Source organism: Chiloscyllium plagiosum, unplaced genomic scaffold (genome assembly GCF_037043375.1).
Source record: "Chiloscyllium plagiosum isolate Xiang-an unplaced genomic scaffold, Cpla_swu_hap1 HiC_scaffold_20, whole genome shotgun sequence".
Classification (NCBI taxonomy): Eukaryota; Metazoa; Chordata; class Chondrichthyes; order Orectolobiformes; family Hemiscylliidae; genus Chiloscyllium; species Chiloscyllium plagiosum.
Genome location: NW_028270158.1, coordinates 76,960,479 through 76,974,151, shown reverse-complemented (window position 1 = coordinate 76,974,151; position 13,673 = coordinate 76,960,479). Strand labels below are relative to the sequence as shown.

General features: G+C 44.2%; 1 non-coding gene across 1 annotated transcript; it reads left to right on the top strand.

The window, feature by feature from the left end:
* Positions 1-829: 829 nt before the first annotated feature.
* On the top strand, positions 830-921 carry trnar-ucu (transfer RNA arginine (anticodon UCU)). Its single transcript is given in 2 exon segments — positions 830-866; positions 886-921. It is a non-coding gene; the product is annotated as a tRNA-Arg (tRNA).
* The last annotated feature ends 12,752 nt before the right edge of the window (positions 922-13,673 follow it).

Below are 13,673 nucleotides of genomic sequence, written 5' to 3'. Positions count from 1 at the left end.
CTCAAATCTAGACACTGTGTTCCCAGGCCATCATTTCAGTCTCTGGTCTGCTGCAGTGCTCCTTCAAGACACAACACAAGCTGGAAAACACGCAACTCATTTTCTACCGACAGACCAAGAAAATTGTAGGACCCAACATCAAGTTCAATCATTTTAGAAACCGTCCGCCGTCTTACACATTCTTCACCCATCTCCCTTCCCATTAGTTCTGAAGACGGATCATTGGACTCGAAGTGTTAACTTTCCTTCCTCATCAGAGAAAGACAAGAGCTGCTGATTTTGTTCGGACCTTTTGGCTTTTCTTCTGAGAATTTTGTTTTTCTCTTGTGATCGCCAGATACTAGAAGCGTCTGAATGCAGGAGGAGAATTTCACAGGAGATGAAAAGAATGTCAAGGTTTTGACCACTCCCATTGTGAAGGTACGCGAGCTAGGTTGGGGGTGTTACTCTAAGCGCAGAGAAGGCTGAATAAGAAACCGATTAACGTGCTCATTTTATGAAGAGGATAGATATGTGTGACAGGGATAAGCCTGTATTGGGAAGGAACAGAGTAACAGAAATGAAAGACAGGAGACAAGGAGGAGATTTAGGAAGAATACTTTCACCTGTAGAGCATTGATAATCTGGAAATCATTATCTGAACATGTGGTAAAGGTAAGTGTCATGAGAACGTTTCAGCAGTCTGTAGTCGAACACTTGATGAGCCAGAGCACTAGTGGATAAGGACCAGGTACCAGAAAGTGTGACGAGGACAGACAGGCGCGAGATTGGTGTCCTGAATGCAATGCATCAGAGGCAAACTTGTGTGCTTAACGGCAATAGAGGGCGCGGCTCTGTGGCGCAATGGAAAGCGCGTTGGACTTCTACATCGCTATTCAGGTTGCGATTCAGAGGTTGTGGGTTCGAATCCCATCAGGGTCGTGCTTTAATTTATGTTTTGCAAAGTGGTCAGACCAGACTCGGCTGTTCATCTGCAAAACCAGTAATATTCGTGCATAAACCTAACTGTCTCGAAACGGAACATTTTCCTCCCACAGATTTACATTATCGATGTCTATTTATGGTAGAGATCGATAAGTTAGCCAGTACGATGTTGTGGATGGGCTGGAAAAAGACATAAAATTGTTGTGTGAGCCATGATGATATCAAATTACGTGGCAGGACAGGATCGGTGTTAAGAATGGTCTCCTTCTGCTCCTTTGTGTCTGTGCCATTTCTCACCAAGATTTTTAAATAATCACATTGAGGACAATATGAATTAAACGCCAAATAATATTTTGGTCTCATCTCCACTTCGCTTCCCTCCCGGCTGGAATGGACAGCTCTTGTTTCAGCTTTCGATCATACAGCGGAGGATTCTCACAAGTTGTCCTTCAGGGTGAATGTTCCTTCACATAGGTTGCCAAGTGGACACATGGAGCAAGCAATTGCATAGAATCAGGGGCAGATTTCCCCTTTCCTGGGCTGGAATTCTGGCCAAGGTAATGAACGTGAATTTCTGACATTTTGAATCTTACTCTGGATTCTTGCGACGTTACGAATGAAACTGAATTTAATTTGCCCTTGCAGAACATTATTCAATTTTCACTGTGCATAAAAACCATCCCACATGCTCGTGCACGTAGTATGATGAACATTGTTGATGTTGTGTGCAGTGTGGGTCGATGTCGCAGCTGAACATGCCAAAGGAAGTTGGTGAAATATCAGGGAATCGAATTGTCTGACGAATTGAAGCCGATAGAAGGAAAATCCCAGTACAATGGCCACAAAACATTGCCCGTGACCAACGCAGGAAGCCATGGCAAATGTATGCAGTATTCAATAAAACCGATTTTCACCACATTTATCTATGCCATTTTCCTTCAGCTGATGCTTCACAATCGATGATCCATTATCAGTATAACCACCTCTGCACTGCGTTTCATTTCAGATACACAGAAAAAAATAAGTAATTGGGTTGAGGGGCCCAGTGGTAAGATCAGGAACCGTTCGTCACCATTAGACGGCAGATCCAGTGGTGCAGTTAGTTAGCTTGCTGTACTTGCATGACAGAATGGCAGCACATGATCTGCCAAAGTTGTGCATTGGATTCTCGCCAGGTGTTTGTTTTACTGATACTGACCAGAGATGATAGTAACTTCAAGCTGAAGAACAGTTTAAACCCGGAATATTACATTGCAATAAAGTGCTTTTGGCACTAATGTTGCACCGACCTGTAAGACCACTCTGAAGTCCATCTGACCAGCATTTTGACATTATAAGCCGTAAGTTAATTCAATGATCATTTAATTGCCCTGAAGGTTGGTGAGTCTACGACTGTTGAAGACAAGACGTTCTGCACTCTTACTACTCTCTGAGAAAGGCAGCTACCTCGGCATCTATCATCCTCAAATTACATCGATATGCACTTGTGCCAACCATCACCATTTGAAGAAAATGCCTTCACTGTCCACCTTACGGCAAACTCTGATAATCTTTTACTTCTCTATTAATTCACTTCTCAAACTTCTTATCTCCATCAAAAACAGCCACAAGTCCCTCAGCCTTTCCTCGTAAGACCTTCCCTTCACAGAAGGCAACATCCGAGGAAATCTCGTGTACAACCTTTCCAATGCTTTCACATCCGTCCTATAATGTGGCGACCAGAACTCGACAAGTTTGGCCATACCAGACAAATTTCTGGAGCTGCAAAGGGATCGTTTGGCCCTGAAACTCAATCCTTCTCCCAATAAAAACTAACACACTGTGCTCATTGCAAACAAATCCATCAACGTGTGTGTTAACTTTCAGAGTTTTATATACATAGACGCCGAGATCGCTCTGTTCATCTAAACTTCCAAGAATATTACAATTAGCCAGAACATTTTATTCTTGTTGTTCATTCCAAAGTAAATCACCTCGCACTTTTCCACAATAACCTCCATATGCCACCTCTGAGCCCCGATCTGCAGATTATTCATGTCCGTCTGTAACCTGCCGCAAACTTCGGCACTGTTGACAACTCCATCGACTTAGTGTGTTCTGCGAATTTGCTCATCCATCATCCCATACTCAAACCCAGGTCATTTATAAAGGTGACAAACAGCAATGGACCCTAACAGGAATCTTGTGGTACACCATGAATAACTGAACTCCAGGATGAATATTTTCCATTAACTACCACACTCTGTGTTCTTTCAGCAAGCCAATTACTGATCTAAACCGCAAAATCACCCTCAATCCCATGTCTCTGTATTTTCTGCAACAGCCGACCGTGCATTCGTGAAAATCATATCCACCATGTTAACCACTTTACTCTCATCCACTTGTTTGTTGACCTTTTCAAAAAGCTCAATAAAGTTTGTGAGCCACAACCTGCTATTCGCAAAATCATGTTGACTGCAGTGAATCAACTTCTTCCTCCTTCGGTGATCACAAATCATATCTCTCATAACCTTTCCCAAAACTTCACCTTCAAGGAAATACGGCTCACTGTTCTATAATTTCCAGCGTTCTCCCTACTACTCTTCGTGAAGAAGGGGACAATATTTGCTGAACTCGAGTCTTCTCGCACTAATCACATAGACACTGACGAAATAAAGTTGGTAGTCAAACGTTCTGCAATCTCCTCCCACGATACTCAGAGAAACCTATGATACATCCCATCAAGCCCAGGGGACAAATGTATTTTCAGGCTTTCAAGAATTGCTAACAACTCGTCTTTATGAATATCAATTTCGTTTATTCTAACAGATTGCATCTCAAAATTCTCTTCGACAGCATTGTCTTTTTCATTTGAGATATGATGAAAAATATACATTCAGCGGCTCTCCTATCCTCGGACTCCATTGACGACGTCCTCCTACTGTTCTTGACAGGCCCGAATTATATCCTAGATATTATTTTATTCTCGAAATGACAAGAGAAAGCTTCCCGGTTTTAAATGACCCTGCCAGCTAAAGACTTTTAATGTCCCCTCTTTGCTCTGAGTAGCTCTCTCTTTTGCTCTGAGTAGCTCTCTCTTTTGGCCCTTTCTTGCTAGCTTTTAATTTTCAACTGCCCTAACTCAGCTTTCATATTACATGTTTACATGCACTGCCTTCTCCATCTTGACAAGAAATTCAACTTTTTGAGTAAAAATGGCTCCCTGTCTCAACTTCATATTCACTGCATGACGCACACACACTTATCAAGGACATGCATGAGCGCTTACCTGAACAAGCTCCATATTTCAGGTTTGCAAAACCCCTGCGTTTACTTTCCCATCTGGTGCATCCTAACTCTTGCTGATCGCATCATACTGGCCTTTCTCTCAGCGGTACCTCATGCTTTGCGATATATATATATATTCCTATGCATCACTAAATAAACATACCGAATTGTGGTCACTATCACCAAAGTGAACAATTATCTCCAAATCGAACAGTTGACTTGCTTCATTACGCAGTACCAAATCCAATATGTTTTTGATTCTTGTTGGCCCGTCTACATGCTGCGTCACGAAACCCTCCTGCACACATTGGACAAAGACTGACCAATCAGAGCTCCTCAAACAATAACATTTCCAATCAATATTTGGAAAGTTAAACTTCCCCACTACAACTACCTTGTTACTTCCGTTCCTCTCCAGAATCATCTTTGCAATCTTTTCCTCCATATCTCTAGAACATTTTGGTGGTGACCTCCACTTGCCTGATTTTAATCTCAGCCCATTCTAGTTCAGCAGAATGAGTCGGGTCCTCACCAAATATCCTTTCTGCTACCATAGCACTGTCTTTGACTAAAAATGCCACATCTCCCCCTCTTTAACGACTTCCCTGTTCTTACTGAAAAATCGAAACTGAGGTGCAAGGAACAACCATTCATTTCAGTGCTCCATTCATGTCTCTGAAATGGCCACAATATTGAAGTCCCAGTTAACAACCCATGACACCTGATTTAACCCAGATGCTCCTAGCGGTGAAGTAGACAGACTTCGAACCACCTTCATCCTTGCCAGCATTCACTCGCAAACCCGAAAACCTATTTATGTCCTAACCACTCAAAACGTCCAGCAAACCGCAGCTAAGATTCGGTTTCGCAATCCGCTGCTGAATTCGTTTAAACCCTCCTGAAGAGCTTCAGAAAATTGTCCACTCAAGATATTGGTCCCCTTCCGGGTCAGGTGAAGACCATCTTGTTTGTAGAGGTCCGACCGACTCCAGAATGAGCCCCAACTATCCAGATGTCCAAATCCCTATCACCTGCACTATCCTTACAACCACGTGTTCATCTGCTCTCTCCCTATTCTTTCCCTCACTACAACGTGGCATGTGTAACCAATCAGAGTGAACAACTCTGTTTGATCGAGTTCTAAAATGTCACCCTGGATCCCTGAATTTCTGCCATATATCCACATCAATTTTATTACATAAGTTGTTAGTGCATATGTGAAACATGACCTCGGGCTGCTCCCCCTCCACTTAAGGGTCCTGAAAACACGCTGCGAGACATCACAAACCTTGGTAACGTGGAGAAATCACATCAATCATTAGCCTGCCCTGTACCCACAGAAACTGCAATCTCTCCCCCTCACCATGTAGTCCCCAATAACTATTGCTCTCCTCCACTCTCCCCTACCGTTCTGATCACAGGGACAAACACTGTGCCAGAGATCTGTACCCCATGGCTTACCCCTCGTAGGACATCCCCCCAAAAGTAACAAATACGGTATGCTTGTTACAGATGGGCACAGCCAAAGTGGATGCCTGCACTGGCTGTCTGTTCCCTTTTCGTCTCCCGACTGTATACCATCGACCTTTTTCTTGTACCTGAAGTGCAACTGCCTCCATATAACTCCTCTCAATTCACCTCAGACTACCCGAAGATCCAATGTTCAGCTCCAGTTCCCGAAAGCTGTTGCCAAGGAGATGGAGTTGTGTGCAGTTCCCGTAGATTCAAATGTCAGGGACATTACAGTAAAATCTAAGCTCTCACATTCTACAGGCAGAAGAATGGCCGAACATCCATTTCTAATGTTCTGAATTCACACACACACACACACACACACATACACACACACACATGTGTGTGAATTTAGAATATTTGGAATTGGTTTGTCGGTCATTTGAATGTTCTAGGAGAAAGTGAGGACTGCAGATGCTGGAGATCAGAGCTGAAAATGTGTTGCTGGAAAAGCGCAGCAGGTCAGGCAGCATCCAAGGAACAGGAGAATTGACGTTTCGGGCATAGGCCCTTCTTCAGGAATGCGGAAGGTGTGTCCAGGTGGCTAAGATAAAAGGGACTTGGGTGAGTGGCGTTGGAAATGCAATAGGTGGAGGGAGGTGAAGGTGAGGGTGATAGGCAGGAGTGTGGTGGGGGCGGAGAGGTCAGGAAGAATATTGCAGGTTAGGAAGGCGGTGCTGAGTTCGAGGGATTTGACTGAGACAAGGTGGGGGAAGGGGAAATGAGTAAACTGGAGAAATCTGACTTCATCCCTTGTGGTTGGAGGATTCCCAGGCAGAAGATGAGGCGCTCTTCCTCCAACCATCTGGCGATGGAGGAGTCTAAGGACCTGCATGTCCTTGGTGGAGTGGGAGGGGGAGTTAAAGTGTTGGGCTACAGGTGGTTGGGTTGGTTGGACCGGGTGTCCCAGAGGTGTTCTCTGAAACGTTCCGCAAGTAGGCGGCCTGTCTCCCCAATATAGAGGAGGCCACATCGGGTGTAGCAGATGCAATAGATGATGTGTGTGGAGGTGCAGGTGAATTTGGGGTGGATATGGAAGTGTCCCTTGGGGCCTTGGAGGGAAGTAAGGGGGGAGGCGTGGGCGCAAGTTTTGCATTTCTTGCGGTTGCAGGGGAAGGTGCCGGGAGTGGAGGTTGGGTTGGTGTGGGTTGTGGACCTGACGAGGGAGTCACAGCGGGAGTGGTCTTTTCGGATCGCTGATAGGGTAGGGGAGGGAAATATATCCCTGGTGGTGGGGTCCGTTTGGAGGTGGCGGACATGACGACGGATGATACGTTGTACATGGAGGTGGTAGGTGAGGACCAGTGGGGTTCTGTCCTGTTGGCGTTTGGAGGGGCGGGTCTCAAGGGCGGAGGAGCGGGAAGTGGAAGTGATGCGGTGGAGGGCATCGTCGACTACGTCTGGCTGGAAATTGCGGTCCTTGAAGAAGGAGGCCATCTGGGTTGTATGGTTTTGGAACTGGTCCTCCTGGGAGCAGATGCGGCGGAGACGAAGGAATTGGGAATGTGGGATGGCGTTTTTACAGGGGGCAGGGTGTGAGTCGGTCGGTTTATAGTAAATGTCGTGTCGATTCGGTCACCCGAGATAGAAATGGAAAGGTCTAGGAAGGGGAGGGAGGATGCTGAGACGGTCCAGGTGAATTTTAGATCGGGGTGGATTGTGTTGGTAAAGTGGATGAACTGTTAAACCTCCACGTGGGAACATGAGGCAGCGCAGATATAAAGTGGATGAACTGTTTAATCTCCTAGTGGGAGCACGAGGCAGCTCCGATATAAAGTGGATGAACTATTCAAACTCCTTGTAAAGTGGATGAACTGTTCAACCTCCACGTCGAATGTTCTTCCCGTCGAATGTTCGAGCTATATGTATATACATATGTGTATGTACACATATGTATAAATGTGTGTGCGCGTGCATGTATGTGTGTGTATGCATATATATTTAAAAGTTGCAAACGAACATTGAATAAAACAGCATTTATTCAAAAAAATATCTGATTTTGTGGAGTGTTCTGTCCTTGGGAAATACCTCAGTTACTTAAGACCAGCCATAAAGACTCCCTGAGTGAATATCCATCACTCACTAGAGATACAGAGGTGATTTTTGAAGTCAATGACGTTTGTCATGTCGCTGATCCTGTGCTGTGTTAAATTCTGGAAAGGACGTTTAGCTCGTATCATATTACTAATTTTGCTGCAAACTCGCACAGTCCATTAAAACAATCCAAAAGTTATTAGGTTTATCTCATTGGACATTTTGCCTGTTATCAGAAAAACTGGAACAGAAATGACAAAGCTGTTTTTAAGTGCTGCAATGAAGATTACAGAATACAAACAGGAATTATTTTCGTATCTTGTCACTAGATATGGTTGGGGGAGATGAGTGAGCATCCAATGAACTCACTCCCTTCTCTGTGATTGCAGCCAAATTTTCTAATGCAACAGATGAAAGAACAAAGGTGCATCACATCGGCAGGTCAGTTCCAACTCACGATCGTGTAGTTTCACTTTGATTCTCGCCATCTCCTAAAGTATTAGCTGAATGGGGAGATCAGGATCCTGAAGGTATGCTGAGACATTGCGCGAATTATTCCCACACTGTTGGCATCACTTTATATCATAAACCAGTTATGCAGCAGACTGTGCTAACCGGCTTCCCTTTAATGTTGAGCTAACACAAACAGCTCAGGTCTTTTACAATTTATAGAAGTTCACGTAGAACAAGCTGCTAAAGCTTTCCTTACAATCAGCTCATTCTACACTTAGTCGTGCTCAGTTGCAGGTGTTATGCGGTTCCTTTCCAATTAACGTTAACCAATTAGAGAGTGTTCACGTAACGTATACCCATTCTGGCCGCCCAGACTCCCTGTCCCGGTGAAATTCACTCCTTGTGTGTCTGCACGCATCTTTACAAATATTTTAGAATCAACTTCTGAATAATTTTTCCTGAGAAAAAGTAATCATTTTCGAATTCAATAACTGTAGAAAGAAAAAGAATGCGAGCTCGAAACTTCTCTTTATCATTCATCGCTAGTTTTCAAGTTCTATACTCTAGATATAGATCCATCCGAATGAGGGAATTTCCCTCCTGTTTACTCTCACCAAATTCACATCGCCTAGAAACCTTCTATACGGACACAACTCAGTTTTACCTGGTGTCACGCCACATGATCTATTCGTCTTTTCCACCATCCTATGATACCCCGCTTTGTCTTTTCAAATGGCATTTTCCCCCACTACATCGTTGGCTTCCTTTCCATTTTTCTGTTTCCAAGTAAACACTGTCCATTCTTCCTGACGTCTTTTCACTCCAGTCATTGCCATCCATGTCTTTTATCATCTCTTTATGTCCCAGTATAGTCCATGTTGAGAAAGGATGCTGGGGCCAAAACAACACATGAAAACCCGCTCTAATGCTGTATACTACCATTACCAATGGAGGGAAAATGGGAGCTAGTTCAGTCAAAAGTGAATCCGTTGGTTGTTGCACAATGGATCAATCACTGATTGGGTCGTGACTGTTTTTCCTCACTTTTCTCCCCTGTCTGAACATGTGCTAAAGCATCACAATAAGAGAACATGTAATGCCTACAATTCAGAAATTGCCTATTCGATGCAACAAATGCACACAACACCTCCTGGGATTAACCCTCACAGAACAATTCCTTACCCATTTTCTCTTCATTTGCTCCTGAATAAGGTACCTTACTGACAGTCGACCCAGTTGTCGGCAAAACATATCTCTGGCGCTGTGAGGCAGCAGTGATAACCAGTGAGCCACCTTGCAGCCCTGCATAATTATGCAAGGCACATTCGGACGCGTTTGAAATGTCAAAGACGCTCGACTTGTGTTGCTGCCCTTATCAGGAACAATAAATCCAGATTCCCTGACCAAGAAATTAACCCAAACCACAGCGGTGAAAGCGCTGTATGGTAACCACTAGTCGACCAGGAAGGACGGCATGTTCAATTGCGTCTTCCCTTAACAGCATAGGTTTCTTTTCCTGCGATGAGAAATTCCTTCCAAAATAGAGTGTTTGTGACATCGTGCTTTTAGAACACAGAATAATACATTATGTCAGTGCCAGTCATCAAACATCCAAATATTCTCGTTTCCAATTTCCACTCATTGGCCCACAGCCTGACGTCTGAACGAGACTTTCCCTGCAAAATTTTAATCTCAAATGAACCAGTGAATGAGTCTGAAGTCAGATACCGTCACATTTGTTCATGAACTGCGGGAGAACTGAACCTCATTTTGACGCCTAGAGGGACTATACAGACACAGCATTTGAAAGTGACAAAGGCCTCAGGAGAGCCCAACTTCCATAAAATGAGGAATTGACACGTTTGGCCTCTTCTTTCTTCATGACTCGCTTTAAATCCGATTCTGTTTACATAAGCAGAGGGGTAAACAGGCGGGAGGCTGTCCCTCAAGGACTGTCCCAATCGGTAATAATTGGTACCTGCTAAACGTTGACTTCTCCAACTCTGAGGCAGCCTGGCGAACTGTGGTCTTCCGACTTCCTGCCTGTTTCAATGGATTCCAGCAGATTCCTGTCTCTACATAAGGAACAGAAGCATTCAACCGCATCCCTGTACGTTTTCGACCCCATTGTTTCACCGTTACTTTTCTGCTTTTCATGATTCACGTTGTTCTTCCTGCCAAACGAAGGCATTCTTCGCATCAGAAGCTTGTCATCCTCATGTTCTTCGAAGGAAAAACACATATGTGGACTTCCAAACTGAAACAATTGGGGCCTGGGGGTGGGGGGGGGGGTGTGGAGGGGGGGCGGGTGGTCCGCCTATAAAATGACTTCCAGGTATTCCTTCAAAAATAATACATAGCAACATGGAGAACTCACCTTCGGATGCTTGCTGCAATAGTTGCAAGAAAATCTCAGCAAGGCTGTAGTGTGAATCGAGGTTACAACCCGGGCTCGAACCATGAGCAATGGCAGCACTAACATATGAAGGAGTTTTGACACTGACAAAAAATGATGACCTCGAGCAGAAAAACTTCGGTCAACTCAGTTTTTTGATACAAGCTTCGTTTTGTGTGACGAAATACGACTTGAAACCCACTTCTTTGATCACTTGTTTGATATAACACTTTGTCAGATTCCCAATATCTCATAATGTGACAGGGATCAACATTTGTTTAATCTCACACAAAGTAAAAGCTTTGAGGCTTCTTTTTTATAAAAGGCACGAAGTAGTATTGATACCAGCTCATGACCCTTGATTTCAGCATGTATTGCAGTTTTTCTTAATCACTTGGTGAGTAATTCCTTTCCTTTTGCCTGGTGCGATTTACGTTGCCACGGGAATTCATAATTTATGGCCTTGGCAGGTGACTTTTAGGCACGAAACTTGAAACAGTTCCAATCTAACATGCTCCGGAGCTTGGAATTCGAGGGAATGCAGAATATCTCAGAGTGCACTTTAAAACATAATCTTGGGTGTCGTGTCCGCGCGCTGGGTTGGCATACTATTGACCAGCTCTATTTGCTCTTGAGTGGGCTGGAGGATATGACAATGATAGTTAGAGGGAAGACAGTCAAGGGATTTGTAGAAAATGATGAAAAATTTGCAATTTTGCCGCCCGGTGATGGGTGAGCAACCCTTGTTGTGAGGACTCCCACATGCTGGAGAGGTATTGGAAGACCTCAGGATTACATCATTGCGTGAATAACCTGCAACCCCTTCCCTTCCACCCGATGGGAGCCCTTGTGGAAAGATAATGCTGCGAAGGCCGCAGTGCACGTTTGGGAAAATGGGAGTTCGTAAAAATGCCATTCAGATAATGGACAATGAAACTGTGAACAGAACACAAGTACACCTTTGAATAGAAGCAGTGAGAGTTAGACCATAGAACATAGAACATTACAGTGCAGTACAGTCCCTTCGGCCCTCGATGTTGCGCCAACCTGTCATACCAATCTGAAGTCTATCTAACCTTCACTATTCCATGTACGTCCATATGTTTGTCCAATGACGACTTAAATGTACTTACAGTTGGCGAATCTACTACCATTGCAGGCAAAGCATTCCATACCCTTACTACTCTCTGAGTAAAGAAACTACCTCTGACATCTGTCCTATATCTATCACCCCTCAATTTAATTCTATGCCCCCTCGTGCTCGCCGTCACCATTCTTGGAACAAGGCTCTCCCTGTCCACCCTATCTAAACCCTCTGATTATATTATATGTCTCTATTAAGTCACCTCGCAACCTTCTTCTCTCTGACGAAAACAACCACAAGTTCCTCACCCTTTCCTCGTAAGACCTTCCCTTCATACCATGCAACATACGAGTAAATCTCCTCTGCACCTTTTCCAAAGCTTCATCATCCTTCTTATAATGTTGTGACCAGAACTGTGTACAATAGTCCAAGTGCGGCCGCATTAGAGTTTTGTCCAGTTGGAGCATAGCCTCATGGTTCCAGAACTCGATCCCTCAATTAATAAAAGCTAAAACACTGTATGCCTTCTTAACAAACTTGTCAACCTGGGTGGCAAATTTCAAGGATCTCTCTACCTGAACACCGAGATCTCTCTGCTCACCTACACCACCAAGAAACTTACCATTAGCACAATACTTTGCATTCCGGTTGTTCCGATCAAAAATAATCACCTCTCATTTGTCCGCAATAAACTCCATTTGCCACCTCTCAGCACAGCTCGGTAGCTTATCTATGTCTCTCTGTAAGCTACAACATCCTTCATCACTATCCACAACTCCACCGACCTTAGTGTCGTCTGAAAATTTACTAACCCACCCTTCTACGCCCTCATCCAGGTCGTTTATAAAAAAAATAACGAACAGCAGTGGACCCAACACCGACCCTGGTGGTATACCACTGGCAACTGGACTTCAGGATGAACATTTCCCATCAACCACCACCCTCTGCCTTCTTTCAGCAAGCCAATAACTGATACAAACTGCTACATCTCCCAAAATCCCATTCCTCCGCATTTTGTGCAATAGCCTATTGTGGGGAACCTTACCAAACGCCTTGCTGAAATTCATATACACAACGTCAACCGGTTTACTCTAATCGACCTGCTTGGTCACCTTCTCAAAGAAATCAGTAAGGTTTGTGAGGCACGACCTACCCTTCACAAAACCATGCTGACTATCCCTGAACAAATTATTCCTTTCCAGATGGTTATAAATCCTACCTCTTATAACCTTTTCCAACAATTTACCAACAACTGAAGTGAGGGTCACTGATCTAAAATTAACAGGATTGTCCCTACTCCCCTTCTTGAACATGGAAACCATATTTGCTATCCTCAGGACTCATGGCACTATTCCTGTAGACAATGACGATTTAAAGTTCAATGCCAAACGCTCGGCAATCTCCCCCCGTCTTCCCAGAAGATCCTAGGATAAAGCTCATCCAGCCCAGGGGGCTTATCTATTTTCACACTCTGCTGAATTTCTAATACCTCCTCCTTGTGAACCTCAAACCCACCTAGTGTAGTAGCCTGTATCTCAGTAATCTCCTCAACAACATTGTTGTTTTCTAGACAGAATACTGTTGAAAAGTATTCATTTAGTGCTTCCCCCATCTCCTCTGACTCCACACACAACTTTCCACTGCTATTGCTGATTGGCCAAAATAATACTCTCGTCATTCATTTATTCCTTAAATACCTACAGAAAGCCTCAGTGTTTACCCTGATCCTATCCACCAAAAACTTCTCATGTCTCCTCCTGGATCATCTGAGCTCTCTTTCTCGGTCTTTCCTGGCTACCTTGTATCCCTCAAGCGCCCTAACTGAGCCTTCGCCTCTCATCCTAACATAAGCCTTCTTCTTCCCTTTGACCAGACAGTCTACCTCCTTCGGAAACCACGGCTCCCGCTCTGGACAGCTTTCACTCTGCCTGACAGGCACATACTTATCTCGGAAACACAGTAGCGTTTCCTTGAATAAGCTCCACATTTCTAATGTGCATATCC